The 18214-nt window shown below is 43.6% G+C and overlaps 1 protein-coding gene and 1 pseudogene across 4 annotated transcripts in view; both read right to left on the bottom strand.

Moving 5' to 3' along the window:
- CLYBL (citramalyl-CoA lyase) overlaps positions 1 to 18214 on the bottom strand; it is a 245318-nt gene that overhangs the window by 36627 nt on the left and 190477 nt on the right. The gene's annotated exons all lie outside the window — the stretch shown is intronic.
- On the bottom strand, positions 5442 to 6197 carry LOC112396413 (UPF0428 protein CXorf56 pseudogene; annotated as a pseudogene).

Here is an 18214-nt window from a genome sequence, read left to right on the forward strand (position 1 = left end):
CTCAACCACTGCGCCACCAGGGAAGCCCCTTTTCACCCATTTTTATAGCAGCATTATTCACAATAGCTAAAATGCGGAAGTAAACCAAGTGTCCACTGACAGAAGCATGGATAAGCAAAATGTGTTAAATATGTGCAATGGAATATTGTTCAGGTTTAAAAAGGAAGGAAATTCTGACACATGCTACAACATGGATAAACCTGCTGTGCTAAGTGAAGACATTATGCTAAGTGAAATAAGCCAGTTACAAAAGGACAACAGTGTGAATATATTTAATAACCACTTAATGGTACACTTAAAAATGGCTAAGATGGTAAACTTTATATTTTATCACAACAAAAAATGAGGAAAATGTTCATTTATTGATTTCATCCCACAAGTTATTACACTCTAGGCATTCTGTTTACTCTGAAACTGTAGATTTTGGTAGAGCAAAGTTTCTGATATGCTAATTATGAAAGATCCTTTAAAACACAGGTTTATTAAAATGCCAAATCAGCTTTTGTTCAAAGGACTAAGAAGGCTCAGGATGTGTATGGGTGGATACACTGGCATACAAGTACAAGTAGCTCTTTGAGTCTCTGTTTTCAGTTCTTTTGGGTATATACCTAGGAGTAGAATTGCTGGGCCATTTAGTAATTCTATGTTTAGCTTTTTGAAGAACTGCTAAACTGTTTTCCAAAGTGGTTGCACCACATTTTACATTTCCCACCAACACTGTATCAGAGTGCCAAATTTTTCCACACTCTTGCCAACACTTGTTATTTTTCATTTTATTTGTTTTTGATAATAGCCATCCCAGTAGATGTGATATGGAATCTCGTTGTGGTTTTGATTTGTATTTCTCTAATGATTAATGATGCTGAGCATCTTTTTATGTGCTTACTGGCCATCAGTATACAGATCTTCCTTGACTTATGATGGAGTCATGTCCCAATAAACACACTGTAAGCTGAAAATGCATTTATACACCTAACCTACTGAACATTATAGCTCAGCCTAGCCTACCTTAAATGTGCTCTGAACACATATTAGCTTACAGTTGCGCAAAGTCATCTAAACATGAATATCTCACGTAATTTATTGACTACTGTCCTAAATGTGAAAAACTGAATGGTTGTCTGGGTAGAGACTGATTGCCAGTGCATCGATTGTTGACCCTTGTGATCACATTGCTGATGGGAGCTGTGGTTCACTGCTGCTGCCCAGCATCACGAGACAGGATTGGACCACATATCACTAGACCAAGAAAAGACCAAAATTCAGTACTCAAAGTATGGTTTCTACTGAATGCGTACTGCTTTCACACCATCATAAAGCTGAACCATTGTAAGTCAGGGACCATCTGTACCTTCTTTGGAGAAATGTTTATTCTAGTCCTAAATTAAAAAAAAAATGGGTTGTTTGTCTTTTGGTTGTTGGGTTATGAGTGTTCTTTATATATTCTAGATATTTAATCCGTATCAGATATATATGATTCACAAATATTTTCTCCCCTTCTGTAGGTTGTCATTTCACTTTTTTTTTTTGGCCACACCATGCAGCTCGTGGCATCTTAGTTCCCCAACCAGGGATCGAACCTGCATCCTCGGCAATGAAAGCACAGAGTCTTAACCACTGAACCACTGGGGAATTCCCTATCATTTCACTTTCTTTTTTTTTTTTATGTGCAAATGATGTGACCAACAAGGGCTTTATTTCCAAAATATATAAACAGCTCATACAACTCAATAATAAAAATCCAAACCCAATCAAAAAAATGGGCAGAAGATCTACATAGATATTTCTTTAAAAAAGACATACAGATGGCCAAAAAGCACATGAAAATATGCTCAAAAACTATTAGAGGAATGCAAATCAAAATTACAATGATGTATCACCCCACACCCGTCAGAATGGCTATCATCAGAAAGCCTACAAATAATAAATGCTGGAGAGGGTGTAGGAATGTAAATTAGTTACAGCCACTGTGGAAAACAGTATGGAGGTTCCTTTAAAAACTAAAAATAGAGTTACCATATGATCCAACAATCCCATTCCTGGGCATATATCTAGAGAAAACCATGATTTGAAAAGATACATGCACCCCAATGTTCACTGCAGTGCTGTTAATAATAGCCAAGACATGGAAGCAACCTAAATGTCCATGGACACATGAATGGATAACAAAGATGTGGTATATATATACAATGGAATATTACTCATCCATAAAAAAGCATGAAATAATGCCATTTGCAGCAACATGGATGGACCTAGAGATTATCATACTAAGTGAAGCCAGGAAGAGAAAGACAAATGTTATATCACTTATATGTGGAATCTAAAAAATAGTACAAATGAACTTGTTTACAAAACAGAAGCAGACTCAGAAACACAGAAAACAAACTTATGGGTACCAAAGGGGGGCAGGTGGGTGCATAAATTGGGAATATGGGATTAACAGATGTACACTACTATATATAAAACAGATAAACAACAAGGTCCCACTGCATAGCACAGGGAACTATATTCAATACCTTATAAGAAATTATAATGGAAAAGAATAGAAAAAATATAGATATATACATATGTATGTATAACCAAGTCACTTTGTCATATACCTGAAACTAACACAATATTGTAAATCACCTATATACCTCAATGAAAAAAATAATAATCTCTCTTCAAATCTAAAAACAAAACAAAACAGGTTTAGTGGAAGTAAGTATGAAAGAGCAGCAATGGTAGGAGGCTGTGGTCAGAGCAGAGTATTGGCTCTCACAGGTGGTACAGATGATATCCAAGGAGTTTGTGGCTAAAGGGGGGTGAAGGTAAAGGTCATTGTTTGGAGTTGTGGTCAAGGAATTGAGAGGAGGTTATGGTTGCTTACCCACACGATGCCTAATTATCTCTCAATATGAGGACCAGGAAATGAGGTGGAGAGGAAGACTCAGTTGCAAAGCCCCCATTGGATGCAGGAGAGTAACTGGGAAGCTGGTCACACAGCCCCACCCCGGGCTTTCCCAGGACCCCCCACCCCTCTTTCTCCCATTTCTTGCTAGCTCACATCTAACCCCACTCTAACCTACTTTTCCTTCCAAATTCAGAAATCGGGGGAAAAAAAAAGCAAAGAAAAATGCCCTACTGTTTCCCCGCAGCACCTCACATACATGCCTTGGGTGCCTACTAAGCACCCAAGCCATGTAAATAATACGAAGAGGCTAAAACACTCCTCCTGTCCCAACACCTTGCAATACAGGTGAACAGATAAAAACATGGGTACAAACACTACATACTAATGTCACTGAAGCAGTGTGACATTAAATATTTATGTATATAACACTTCTCCACAAATAGCAAATGTGAAATAAAAGACAGTCAACAGATAACTTTTGTTTATCTCGGTGTCATTTCTTTTTTTTTTTTTTTAACATCTTCATTCGAGTATAACTGCTTTAAAATGGTGTGTTAGTTTTTGCTTTATAACAAAGTGAATCAGTTATACATATACATATGTTCCCATATCTCTTCCCTCTTGCGTCTCCCTCCCTCCCACCCTCCCTATCCCACCCCTCTAGGTGGTCACAAAGCATCGAACTGATCTCCCTGTGCTATGCGGCTGCTTCCGACTAGCTATCTATTTTACATTTGGTAGTGTATATATGTCCATACCACGCTCTCACTTTGTCACAGCTTACCCTTCCCCCTCCCCATATCCTCAAGTCCATTCTCTAGTAGGTCTGTGTCTTTATTCCCATCTTACCCCTAGGTTCTTCATGACCTTTTTTTTTTCTTAGATTCTGTATATATGTGTTAGCATACGGTATTTGTTTTTCTCTTTCTGACTTACTTCACTCTGTATGACAGACTCTAGGTATACAGATTGCCAACAAACACATGAAAGAATGCTCAACATCATCAATCATTAGAGAAATTCAAATCAAAACTACAATGAGATATCATTTCACCCCGGTCAGAATGGCCATCATCAAAAAATCCAGAAACAATAAATGTTGGAGAGGGTGTGGCAAAAAAGGAACCCTCCTGCACTGTTGGTGGGAATGTAAATTGATACAGCCACTATGTAGAACAGCATAGAGGTTCCTTAAAAAACTACAAATAGAACTACCATACGACCCAACAAATCCACTACTGGGCATATACCCTGAGAAAACCACAATTCAAAAAGAGTCATGTACCACAATGTTCATTGCAGCTCTATTTACAATAGCCAGGACATGGAAGCAACCTAAGTGTCCATCAACAGATGAATGGATAAAGATGTGGCACATATACACAATGGAATATTACTCAGCCATAAAAAGAAACAAAATTGAGTTATCTGTAGTGAGGTGGATGGACCTAGAGTCGGTGTCATTTCTTACTCTCCCATGTCTCCCTCCCACGTGCCCTCACATGGAAGCAACGCTCTTAGCTGCTTGATAAGATGGTAGCTCCCTTGGGTTGCTTACCAAGACCCCATTTTCATTCAGATCAGAGCTATCCTATCCCTGCACTTGAATCTGGCTTTTCCTTCTGTATGTACAACATCTGATAAGGGTTGGCGTGCCTAGAGTTTTAACATTTGAGGTAAAGGAAACTTTATGCAGATTCTGGCTTGTTATGGATTGTCTCTGACAGTAGAGAGATTCAAACCCTAGCCAATACCTGCCAGTCTAAGAACAGAGACAGAGCCACTTAAAAGGATCTGGCTTGTTGTAACTTTAAATGTAATTCATGTTACTTTTTTCTATGACACCATATATATATATTTTTAACATCTTTATTGGGGTATAATTGCTTTACAATGGTGTGTTAGTTTCTGCTTTATAACAAAGTGAATCAGTTATATATATACATATGTTCCCATATCTCTTCCCTCTTGGGTCTCCCTCCCCCCCACTCTCCCTATCCCACCCCTCCAGGCGGTCACAAAGCACCGAGCTGATATCCCTGTGCCAAGATTTCAAAAATCTTTAAACATTTTATAAACTTTGAAGAAGGAATAAGAATAGCTCCTTTAGAAACTAGACACACTGAAGCACTGATCTATTCACAGAGCTTCTACACAGATGAAGAAGTTTATATCAAATGGACAAAAAATAGTACAGAAGACCTATACACAGAAAGATTGAGAAAAATCCATCTCTAGAAAGCAGGTCAGATGAACTCAAAGACCTCACTGAGGGCTTCCCTGGTGGCGCAGTGGTTGGGAGTCCGCCTGCCGATGCTGGGGACATGGGTTCGTGCCCCGCTCTGGGAGGATCCCACATGCCAGAGCGGCTGGGCCCGTGAGCCATGTCCGCTGAGCCTGCGCGTCCGGAGCCTGTGCTCCGCAGCGGGAGAGGCCACAACAGCGAGAGGCCCGCACACCGCAAAAAATATCTCACTGAATGTAGGAGAATCACTGGGAAGCCACGTAAAGCCTTCTGCTGGGGCATAAAGGTAGGAACCAGTCCATGTAGTCAAGAAAACACTCTTTTTCCTCCTCATCTAAATGCTTGCCTCCAGTCTGGGTTCACGGAAAGGTCCTGATTATTTGAACTGGTTGTCAATCAAGGTTCCCTTCATTTTCGCTTTCTTGGCTTCCGGTTCAGCCAGCTCCTGCAGCCGCCTCTTACTCATGCCTTTGCGCTTCAGCTGCTTCTCAATCACCTTGGCATTCTGCGCATACGAGTCAGCAACTTCTCTAGCCTCAATCTCCTCTTCCTCTTCATCAATAGTAGACACAGTGACAGAGCTGAACTTGCCCATGTCTTTAGTCCGTTTCGTCATCATCACTTTCTTAGGAGACTCTTGTTTCTGAGTATATATATTCGTCTTCCCAAAACCCTGGCCTAACTTGACTACTGCTCCATCCACAATGAAGGTCACAGGAGCATTCTTCGGTTGGGACTGGTAGAAGAGTGGCAGCCCGCACTTTGCACATTTCTTCCTGTACTGTCTTTCAATGCCTTCAGGCCTCCGAATATACATAGTCTCCTCATCTTCTGTGTTACAAAACTTGTGGGCATGTTTGGCAGCATCAATTACACGGGACCGATCCCGGGGCCTCACAGGCAATTTCTCCAACTGACAGTCCAGCACCAGGACCATCTGGCCGCATAAACAGTAGTAGACGTGAAGGGGCTTCTCGCCGTCGTCATACTCCTCGCGATCCCGGGTATCGGAGCAGACTACGGACCGGGAAACTACTTTAGGCATAGCTCAGAGCAGCACCGGAAATTATAAAGGCAAAAGTAAGAGTCGCACAGAAATGACGTCATTCACCTCATTTCACTTCCTTTTTTTTTTTGCGGTACGCGGGCCTCTCACTGTTGTGGCCTTCCCCGTCGCGGAGCACAGGCTCCGGACGCACAGGCTCAGCGGCCATGGCTCACGGGCCCAGCCGCTCCGCGGCATGTGGGATCTTCTCGTATCGGGGCATGAACCTGTGTCCCCTGCATCGGCAGGCGGACTCTCAACCACTGCACCACCAGGGAAGCCCTTATTTCACTTTCTTGATAGTGTCCTATGATGCACAAAATTTATAATTTTGCTTAAGTCCAATTTATCTATTTTTTCTTTGGTAGCTTGTGCTTTTGTTATCATTTTGAGATCATTGCCTAATCCAACATTATGAAGACTTACACATGTCGTCTTCTAGTAGTTTTATAGTTTTAATTCTAACAACATTTAGGCTCTTGATATATTTCTGGTCTACTCGTTTGTATACAATAGGGAGGTTTGTGATATTTTTATTTTGTGGTTTCAGTCTTCATCTCTCAACAAAATACAATGAAAATTCCCTGAGAAGAGGAAACTCAAGTGGAAAGAAAGGGCTTACTTCCATCAGCCTCTTCACTCAACTCTGCCCTCACCCCTGACTGGTGAGTGGCTGGTGTTTAGCCTTCCTGTTGCCAAGGCCTTATCCACCACCTCCCCGCCATGCTCCTCTTTCACTTTGCCCTTTCCCCATCTACTCCTAATGGATTTTCCTCAACTATATATGACAGGTCTTGTGTTGTTGTGGGTTTTTTTTCTGAGGACCTTGCCAGGCTACCCCATGAGCCTCTGAGGGACCTCAAACCCAAACCTATAGGGAACTGTGGAGCTACTCCTGAGAAGATGTCCTGCATGGGCATAGCTGCCCGTGTTTTTTACATTTCTTGTTAACTTTATGATTTAACAGTGAGGCTTTGAGGTACACTTTGCACACAGCTCTTCGCAAAGACAAAGTATTTACTTACTAAAGGCTTGCATCGCCCTTCCCAAAGCCAGTAATGACCACCACGCTCAGATTTGACTGGAGCTCTGGAGTCTGCAAGTTCATGGCTCTCTCCACTCATTATTTTCTTTGTTTTCATTGCTTGTTCTCAGCCTCAGAGGAGCAACGTTATTTCTGTGTTCTAGCAGGGCACAAGGAACCATGAGATCTGTTCCAAGTGGGATGATCTGAGTGAGGAAGGGGTGCTATGACTGCTCTCTCCTGGGGGGTAGGGAGTGGGCAGGAGCCATGGCCCCATGATGGGAAGGATCCAGAGGAAAACTGAACAATGTCATCACTCATGAGGTGTTTTATGTACTTAAGACCAAACGTCCAGATACTTGAAAACATTTAGATAACTGATAGGATTCGTCCTTTTTAAAAAAAGAGTGTTTGTGATTCTGAAAAGAAAATTATCTGAATATTCTTCTCATATTCTGCCTGATGTGCCTGGTTTGGTGCAATTAAAATTCTTTAACAAGTAGGGGAGGGCTCAGTCAAATGTTATCCACCATGCCCGGTGTTAGGGACAGGTGTGGAGGAGAGGGAACGATATATAAATCCTTCATATTGACATATAAACCAATAGAGGAATGTATCATGTAGCTGGGGCGACACAACGCCCATAGGATGAGAATTGAAGTAACAGTTCAAGTCAGTGGAACAGACTTGAGGGGACTTAGAGGCAGGAGGGAGCACGGCAGGCTGAGCTGGGAGGCAGGAAGTTGAGGATCTCAATAGGTGCAGATGAGGGAGGAACACCCAGCAGAGGGCTGGTAAAGGCAAAGGGCACAGGTAGGAATAATGAGTGAATCAAAAGGCAGATGGTCAGTATCTATGAGGTTAGGGAGGGAAGGTGCTGGTGCCAGGAGACGGACAGAAAGGAGATTCCCAAGCGGGCAGGGGAGAGCCCGTGTTTTAGGAGGCCCTGTTCCGTTGGGGGAGGAAAGGGTGATGGGGGAAGTGGGACAAGAATCACAGTTCACTTGAGGAAGCAGCTTCCACATCGGAAGCTTCCTGGTGCTCGGCCCGGACTGCAGGAAGGTCCACCCCGCAGCCCTTACAGCACTAAGTGGAGAAGGTCCCTGCTTGAGTCAGCCCTGCCTGTGGGCAACTTCCCCATCCCCCGAGAGCGCTTTTATCCAGAGAGGGCCTCTAGTCCCAAAGCTTTTTTTTTTTTCCCCAATAAATTAATTTATTTATTTAATTTTTTGGCTGCGTTGGGTCTTCGTTGCTGCACGCTGGCTCTCTAGTTGCGGTGAGTGGGAGCTAGTCTTCGTTGCGGTGCGCGGGCTTCTCGCTGCTGTGAAAGCTAATCTTTTTGTCTTTGGAATGGGTGTTGTACGCGGGTCTCGGATCTGGGGGTTCACAGTACCATACCTTGAAAGCCCTTGAAAGCGAAAATGGAAAGAACACGTGGAGTGGGAAGGATAGCCCACCCCCCTACTCGCGCCTTCTAATTGGTCTTCCTCCGTCCTGGCCCTCCGACAGCGGAGAAGATGGCTCCCTTCCCACCTGGCGCAAAGCACAGCCGCAAGCAAAGCTGCCCTCTCCCTCTCAACCTGCTCTATTTGTGTTTGGTGACTTCTCTGGGCTAGAGGAGGTAATAAACTTTTGGTTTAAAAGCCCTCCTGCCGGGTTTCAGTCTGCGTGGGAGAATAAAAGTAAACAAGCGAAAGGGAACTGTGTCATCAAAGGACTCTGCACCTGCCCTTCTTCACTGTAGGGTGAGAACCTTGCCATGTGCCACAGGTGGCACGGGGTACCCACACAGGGCGGGGCCGCGGGCCTTTCATTCTTCTTTTTTTTTTTTTTTTCTTTTTGTGGTACGCGGGCCTCTCAGTGTTGTGGCCTCTCCCTTTGCAGAGCACAGGCTCCAGACGCACAGGCTCAGCGGCCATGGCTCACGGGCCCAGCCATTCCGCGGCATGTGGGATCTTCCCGGACCGGGGCACGAACCCGCGTCCCCTGCATCGGCAGGCGGACTCTCAACCACTGCGCCACCAGGGAAGCCCCTCATTCTTCTTTAACAACAAATCAAGAGTGATCGGTTCATAATTTAATGAGGCAGCCTTGCCGTGGTTCCAGATACGTATCAGGTAACAGCCGTGTCACCGGTATCCTGGCCTGAGCAGTTTTACTGTGATGCCCGCAACGTATTTTGGCTGATGACTTCCTTTACCTCTCAAGCTAACAGTGAGATACATTGCTAGAAATGGATCCAAATGGTCTTAATGTAAACATAAAGAACCAGCTTTTTCTTTGAAGCCAAAGCTGCTTCACTTCTTTGGTGGAAAACATTTGTTTCCCTTCCCATCACCAAATTTTGGAGGCAAGTTGGCTTTTTCTCTCTGAGGCTGCGCTAAGGTAGGTTATGAAGGAGCCCAGCTGCACCCACGTTTGTTGCCGCCGGGAAATTCCTGTCTGTGCGCCAAGTGCTTCAACAACACTTCACCTAGGTGCTGACACAAAGAATCTTGTCTCCTTAAGTAGGAGGTTATAAAAGCTTACAGACAGAAGTATAAATGTCTAATGATAAGGCCCAAACAACCTTGCAATTAAACGAACCAAGCTAACAGGAATTTGAGCTAGCTGCAGGCTCAAGGCCTTGACTTCTGTTCTGGGCAGGAAGCTTTACCCTGTGACAGAAGAGCACCCCAAACAGGATTCTTTCCATTCCTTAGTATTAATCAGTCTTCCTGGCAACCATGAATGAAGAAATCAGGTAACTGAATAAGCCCTGTGATGGCAGAAACAATGTAAAGAAGTATTTCTTGCAGCACATTAAACTGGATCATTATTCTTACAAACTGCTTTTAAGGTAGGTGAGGCTTTACAGCTAAAAGAAATTTTAAAATTCCCCACACAATATTACCTGTTGGTTCTACCTTCGTATATTTTGATTTCTGTTGCTCAAATATACACTCACAATCTCATTTTATAGTAGCTGATCATTTATTTTTCATGGTTTGTCGTTGTTGTTTGTCTTGCTTCCTAGCTATTTCCCAAAGAAAGTGAATTTAAAAAGACTTTGTTTCTTTTAGGTGGCAAATGTATAAGTATTTTAAAGGGTAGAACTTTTCCACCTTATTCCTTATACATATTATTTTATTCTAAAAAATCAACGAGGAGGGGAATTCCCTGGAGGTCCAATGGTTAGGACTCGGTGCTTTCACTGATGGGGCCTGGGTTTGATCCCTGATCAGGGAACTAAGATCCCGAAAGCCACGTGGCGTGGCCAAAGAAAATCAACGAGGAAAGGGAAAGAAAAATATAACATGTAAAATGGAAGAATGGAGGATGATGATAGCCATCAGAACATTCTATTTTAAAAAGGGCAGATTCTGCCCTTTGACAACTAAGCTTTGGTTACAGCAAAGAGTGCTTCTCAAGGACCAGGCCACGTGGACGTTTCTCTCTGCCGACTTCCACATCTTACACCATAATTGCTCTGAAAATGGGTACCGTGGCAGAGCCCAGCGTCATCTTTACTAGCTCACGGACACCAGATCTTCTATAATTAAATATTTTCCTCGAGAAAATACTAGTAAAACAATGCAATGGCTGGCACCACACTTGGTTTTCATTGCATTTGACACCTTTTCCTCTTGCCAGCTCTTCATGTTGACTTTCTCCTCGGCTTCATTCTTTCACTGGTGCCAGGCAGGCTCACTGCGGAACCACTTGGGTTTTCCTCCCTCTTTTTGCGCCCAGTAAATTTTCATAAAGCATTTAACTTGAGAACAAGCAGGTTAATTTGCTGTGCCGGTGAGCCAGTCTCTCGGAAGGCTCCCTGCAACACTGCCGTGTTCTAGAGTCAGGGTCAGAGGTTTTCGTCCCAGTGGCGAGGATGCTTACCAGCGCCTTCTCTGCGTGGACACCAGGTGTGATTTAGCATAATGGACTGTGTGGATGCTCAGCGGCTCCTCTAACCCAAGCGTCAGAACCAAGTCGCTCTTTGCTCTTCATGCAAGGTGAAGATGAAAAGTCTCATGGGCTAAAAGTTGTGCCAGGAAAGGCTTCTGGACACAGAAGAAATGGAAAATCACCCCATCTTGCAACAAACACCTGGTTTCAGGAACATGAAGTTCTTCTTCATGATATCAGTACCTGTTAAAATCCCCAGTCATATCACAATGCTATTTTCCTCTAATGACAGGTAGGAAGAGAGAACCAAAGATTTTTTTCTTATATAAAGAGAATATGCAAAAAACAAATAAGGAAATTAAAAAACTCACTGAATCCGGCCTTTGATTTATACCTAGTCAGTTGACATTGACTTTGAATGCTGATGCTCTAGGTGTCAGCCCTCATAAATAATGAAGGTGACTGAGGAAGACTCTCAAGGAAGAAGCCAAGCTTGGTGGCCAGCACAGTGTAGGTCCCAGGGATGAGAAAAGCAAGTTCCCTGCAGATGGCAAGCTTAGTGACCCTCGAGAAAAGGGCAGGCTCAAAGCAGAGGCAAAGGTTGCCCCACAGGGAGAGTGGCTGAAGTCACACAGAAGATGATTTTAGGACAAGCTTCGCAAACACAACTGCTGGAATTACCAGCCTTTTTGTCCAGACCACTGTCACAGGGCAATTCAACGTGCAGCGACGTACAGTTAGTTAATAGAGAGGACCAATGCGTCCCAATGCCAAGCAATATGGTTTTAGAATGAAGTCTATGTGCTCAGACATTCAAAATCACCTGAAAACGATGATGTATGTGCATACACAGTTCAAAGGGCTTGTCTCTCATTTGCCATCACAGCAGTCCTGCGGTGTACACAGGGCCAGGTATTATTATCCATGTTTGCCTGAAGAACGTGAGGGTTATAAGACTTACCCAGAGAACTTATCCAGAGATCCCACAGCCAGTCAGCAGTCGAGATTAGGAAGAACTCATGTGTCAGGCTCCCAATCTTGTGCTCTGTCTGCAGAACCCCTCTTTGCATATCTTACAGAGTCTCTGATTTACCCAATAGCCTATAATAAACTATTTGTTTTCTGCTTAAACTCAGTAGATTCTGTGGTTGGCTACCAGGAGCCCTGGCCGATATGGGGATCATATACACATGCATTATGCCATGTCTTTTTCACACAACAGGTAGGAAACACCTTTATGTAGGGGATAATCTATATAATCATTTGTAATGACTGCAGAGTATTCTATTGCATGGATATGCCATAATTTATTTAATCAATCCCCTAATGATTAAGATTTAAATTTTCTCCAATTCTTTTGCTATTAATTCATTCATTTTATTCAACAGATATTTACTAAATACTCTTCACGTGCCAGGTACTATTTTAAGTAATGGAGATAACAGCTCCCTGCCTACACAGAACTTACATTCCAGTCAGAAAACAACTAATAAACAAGTAAACCAATAAACAAATGCAGACTATGAAACAATCTAGTAAGAGAACAGAATTTAATAATGGGAGAGTGATGGGGGGAGGTGCTTGAGATAGGGTAGCAAAACAGCTTCTTTGAGGATATGACATTCACCCTGATACCTAAAAGATTATATACAAAAAGCTGTAATGAATATCTGAGAACATTCATCTTACAGCACTTGTCTGAATATTCCCTTAGGCTAAATCCTAGAAGTACAAATGCAAAGTCAAATCACATGCTCATTTAGGCGCCAAAAGAACGGCTATGAGGGACCTCCCTGGTGGCACAGTAGGTAAGAATCCACCTGCCAATGCAGGGGACACGGGTTCAATCCCTGGTCTAGGAGGATCCCACATGCCGCAGAGCAACTAAGCCCGTGTGCCACAACTACAGAGCCCGTGCTCTAGAACCCGTGAGCCACAACTACGGAGCCCGCGTGCCACAATTACTGAAGCCCACACGCCTAAGCCCGTGCTCTGCAACAAAGAGAAGCCACTGCAATCAGAAGCCCATGCACCGCAACGAAGAGTAGCCCCTGCTCGCCGCAACTAGAGAAAAGTCTGCATGCAGCAACGAAGACCCAACGCAGCCAAAAATAAATAAAAAATTAAATCTTAAAAAAAAAACCCAACAGGGCTTCCCTGGTGGCACAGTGGTTGAGAGTCTGCCTGCCGATGCAGGGGACACAGGTTCGTGCCCCAGTCCGGGAAGATCCCACATGCCGCGGAGCAGCTGGGCCCGTGAGCCATGGCCGCTGAGCCTGCGCGTCCGGAGCCTGTGCTCCGCAACGGGAGAGGCCACAACAGTGAGAGGCCTGTGTACCGCAAAAACAAACAAACAAACAAAAAAACCCAACACATTCTCCACAAACGTTAAAAAAAAAAAAAAAGAATGGCCATGAAATTTCAACTCTCACAGCCTCCTTCTAAACCGGCTCTGAATCTAGCAAGTCTAGGTTCCAGTCCCAACTGGGCCAGTGACTGGCTCTCTAAGAGACTGGATAGTCTGCTATCCACTGCACATCACTGCACCTCAGTGTCCTCATCTGAAAAATGGGGACAATAAAAGTGCTGACTCAGGAATTGGTGAGGATTGAAAATGGTGTAACAGGGCTTCCCTGGTGGCACAGTGGTTGAGAGTCTGCCTGCCGATGCAGGGGACATGGGTTCGTGCCCGGTCCGGGAAGATCACACATGCCGCGGAGCGGCTGGGCCTGTGAGCCATGGCCGCTGAGCCTGTGCGTCTGGAGCCTGTGCTCCACAACGGAGAGAGGCCCGCGTACCGCAAAAAAAAAAAAAAAGAAAAGAAAATGGTGTAACATAAGTGGTTAACAATATTAGATTAAAAATACATACTCATTTAAACATGTATACTAAAAGTGCTTTTTAAAAAGGGGTGTACAAATTTATTTATTATGATTTTTAATATTTATTTATTTAGGCTGCACTGGGTCTTAGTCGCGGCACGTGGGATCTTCATTTCGGCATGTGGGATCTTTTAGTTGCAGCATGTGGACTCTTAGTTGCGGCATGCATGTGAGATCTAGTTCCCCGACCAGGGATTGAACCTGGGCCCCCTGCATTTGGGAGCGTGGAGCCTTGGCCACTGGACGATCAGGGAAGTCCTGGGGTGTACGAATTTAAACTCCCATTTCCTGGTGCCCACCCACTTGGGGTTGGTTCTGAGCTCATACTAGCTTGACCTGTTTTCAAGAACTCAGCGTCCACACACCAGGACTGTAACCACACGAGGACAGGGATGGTAGCTTGTGACTCTCATGTCCCTAGTGCCCAAACCAAAGGAAAACACAGGGGGCTGGTCTCCTGACACTGAGGAGAGTCCCCAAAGAAGTTGATATACTCACAGATAGTGGGATAGCCTGCCTATTAAATCTTACACCTTTCATTTTATATGAAATCAGATCTTAAATATCCAAAGTCTACTTTCCTACAGGGACCATGGCCTTCTGTTTGCTGGATTCTTCAGGAGGGCAGGTAAGTCTAGTGTACTCACCACTGCTTGATAAAAAAGCACAGATAGCAACCTGCTGAATGTTTTCATTTCAACATAGAAACCCAAACCCGGAATCTTGAATTGGTGCCTTGGCAGGAATGGAAGGCCACAGGTTGCAGATGGCAAATGACTCACTGCCACCTGAAAAGGTCTATGCTGTTGGTACAAAATGTGACCACATTCCATTTCTTCCTTTGTCCATCTGTTGCTGTTGTGGTCTAGGAGTGATGATGATTTTAAAGATTCAAATTTGGACTGTGTGTTAGCTTATTTCTCAAGCCACATCAAATATGGTTTGGCAATAAGCACTATTTGGTGCTGTTTGACTAAGAAGGTAGTAAAGAACACGAAGGTTTCTATCTTTTTTCAGGCTGTATGCATATGTCACCTTTTGAATGGAGGTGGCTGTGATTAAGGTGGCTAGCCACACAGCTGACTCATAAGAAGGCTGGTAAGAAGTTTTTTTTTTTGTTTTTTTGTTTTTTTTTTGGTAAGAAGTTTTGATTGATTAAGATGTTAGACTAACTCTTCATCCACTCAATGTGCTTAACAACATGGCTTCCATTGTTGTCTTCTTAAATCCAGCCATTCTTAACAATTTTTCAGTTTTTCAAAAGGGTGTTAAGAACGTTTAATGTTTAATAACACAGTAACATGGAAGATTACCATATTTCATAAAAGTCAGGCTTCGACTTCTTCCAAAGCCAGATAACATGCATAATCAGAATTATTTTCTTGGCAACTCACATTTAACTGCTATGGAAAATATGCCACAAATGGTAGCATTCCTGAGATAAAAATTCGATGTGTTTGGGGCCTGAAAAATTGGTTTCTGAGTTTCTTTCTGGCTTCAACATTCACCATTCTCTGTATAGCCCTACTCTGGTCAATTGTCCAAGAGAACCCCCTCCTTCCAATAGTAGAAATATGTACCCTTATTGCTTCCTTTTGGATAGAAATAATAACGTACTGCTGGCCTAATATTTTAATGGTACAAAAATGCAAAATATCTAATATTCGAGTATTCTTTTTTTTTTTTTTTGCGGTACGCGGGCCTCTCACTGTTGTGGCCTCTCCCGTTGTGGAGCACAGGCTCCGGACACGCAGGCTCAGCGGCCATGGCTCATGGGCCTAGCCGCTCCGCAGCATGTGCGATCTTCCCAGACCAGGGCACGAACCCCTGTCCCCTGCATCGGCAGGCGGACTCTCAACCACTGCACCACCAGGGAAGCCCGGAATACATTTTTTTAAAGTTAGCTTAAATTTATTATTTACCTTTATAAATACATTTAATATATAATTAATTATTTATCCATAATCAAAGAACAGATAATGCCTACCTATCTTTAAACTACATTGAAGAAGCATTAACAGGGACTTCCCTGTTAATTAAAAATATATATTTTTTTAAGTGCACCAGTCTTGCAATAAACAGAAATGAAAAATTGAGACGTAGGGTGATATATGTATAACAGGGCAGGCATCACATGGTGGTTGTGCAGGGGTGTGCCAAGACTGCTAATGGCCCCAGCACGCATTCTCCCCTCTTCCTTTGATTTGAGCAGGGCACATGGTTTACCCTTGAAAGCCTGCATGTCCCAGCCCCACTGGCAGCTAGGATGTGAACAGAACCGAAGTGGTGTGTGAAACGTTGAACCTCTTAGAAGGAAGCCACTTGCCCTCCACTCTCTTTTCTCCCATCTCACAGGCTGAAACTCAAACATGGTATGAAGAGAGTCTCAGCCACGCAAATTAGGGCGTCAGACTAACAGGTAGAAGCAACATGGGTCTCTGGATGACCTCAAGGAGGAGGGCTGCTTACCTGCCTGGACTACCCACCTGCCTCTGAACTGTTAGGTGAGAGAGAAATAAACTTCATTCAATTTGAGCCACTCTAGCTTTGGGCCTTTCTGCTGTAGTAGCTGAGCCTGTACACTAACAAAAAAGGAGGTCAACTGCACATGGAGGATGGGGGTGATGGTGAGAGTGGGGTATGCAGTAGGGGCAGGAAGACTGTCTGGGAAGACAATATAAAGACAGGCTCTGCTACCAAGTCCTGCTTTCTAGCCTCTGAGCCCTGGGCACTGATCAGCAATCCTTTTGCTGGTCCACGATAATTCCGTTTCTCACTTCTCTGTGTGTATATTAGGAACTGGGGGGTGTCTTCTAACAATGGAGGGAGGAGACCCAGGAGGAACCACAGGTGAAATTTTGGGATGTGTGTGTAGATAAGTTGGATTTTAGATGTGTTTGTTTAGTGCCTCAAAGAATAATACCTCTTGACCATCAAGGTTCTGAACCAACAGAACAATAACGTAAAAGAGTCAGCAGAGGGAGATTTAAAACATCTCCTTTATTTCTGATAAGAGCTGGGTTAGGGACACAGTTTAGTGAAAGAGTTGTGCTGGCTTTCTAATACTGAACACTGGATTTGGATTGGCCATTATGCAGTTATGGCAGTAGCTCAAAGATTCTGATATAACATAACATTTGGGGTTTACTTAATCATTCTATCCCTTTAAATGATAAGAACTGGTAGAATAAAGAAATATAAATTATTTAATTAAACATATAAACTTTTCCATTAACATATAATGGTTATATAATGCATTCTTTCATTTTTAAATTTCCCACCCTTCCTCCCTCCCATCCTTCCTTCCTTTTTTCTTTTCTTCTCTTTTTTTCTTTTTGGCTTTAACAGATTTAATATGACATACCCCACATGCAGCTGGCCGTTGACCTCCACTGGGGGTCAAATGGAGCCATTATTGACATTCTGCTCCCACTCTCTAACTAGAAAAACCAAAAGTTATTGTGAAACCCACACTCCTAATTCTGATTGTGACCAGTGGTAAATGGCTGGCTTGCCCAGTCCACTTAGGGGATGGGTTCTTGAGCTCCCCTGGAAGATAACTTTAGGACTAGAGAAGTCTGTCTGACAATAAACTTCCTTTCCAGGGTATTTCTCAGTTTTGATATATAAGTCAACACACCGGCTCACATCCATCTCTGTACAGTTACCCCTGTCAATTTTTGCCACCATCTACTGAAATGACCTGTCTACATGTTGGTTTCTTCTACCTGGCGAGCATGTTGTACCTACTTAATAAATGTTTATTGAACTGAATAATTAAAAAAGAAGTAGAAGTAAGGTAACAGTGGGGTCTAAGGTGGGTTCTTTCAAGAGATCATCTTAAGGTATGGAAGGAGAAACCAGTGGTATGAACTAGCGCTTGGCACCATGGGAATAGAGAAATGTCAGAAAGATCTAAGACCAGTACAAGGTAAGTGCTTTCATAGTTTTCCTACTGGAAGTCAACCATCAAAGCTAAGTTGCAAAACTGGATTATAAAAAACACACAAGCATACAATGTGCTGTTATTTAAAAATCACTTATCTGGGGGCTTCCCTGGTGGCGCAGTGGTTGGGAGTCCGCCTGCCGATGCAGGGGGCACGGGTTCGTGCCCCGGTCCGGGAGGATCCCACGTGCCGCGGATCGGCTGGGCCTGTGGGCCATGGCCGCTGGGCCTGCGCGCCTGGAGCCTGTGCTCCGCAACGGGAGAGGCCACAGCAGTGAGAGACCCGCGTTATCG

This window comes from Neophocaena asiaeorientalis, unplaced genomic scaffold (assembly GCF_003031525.2).
Source record: "Neophocaena asiaeorientalis asiaeorientalis breed wild unplaced genomic scaffold, Neophocaena_asiaeorientalis_V1.1 scaffold9, whole genome shotgun sequence".
NCBI lineage: Eukaryota > Metazoa > Chordata > Mammalia > Artiodactyla > Phocoenidae > Neophocaena > Neophocaena asiaeorientalis.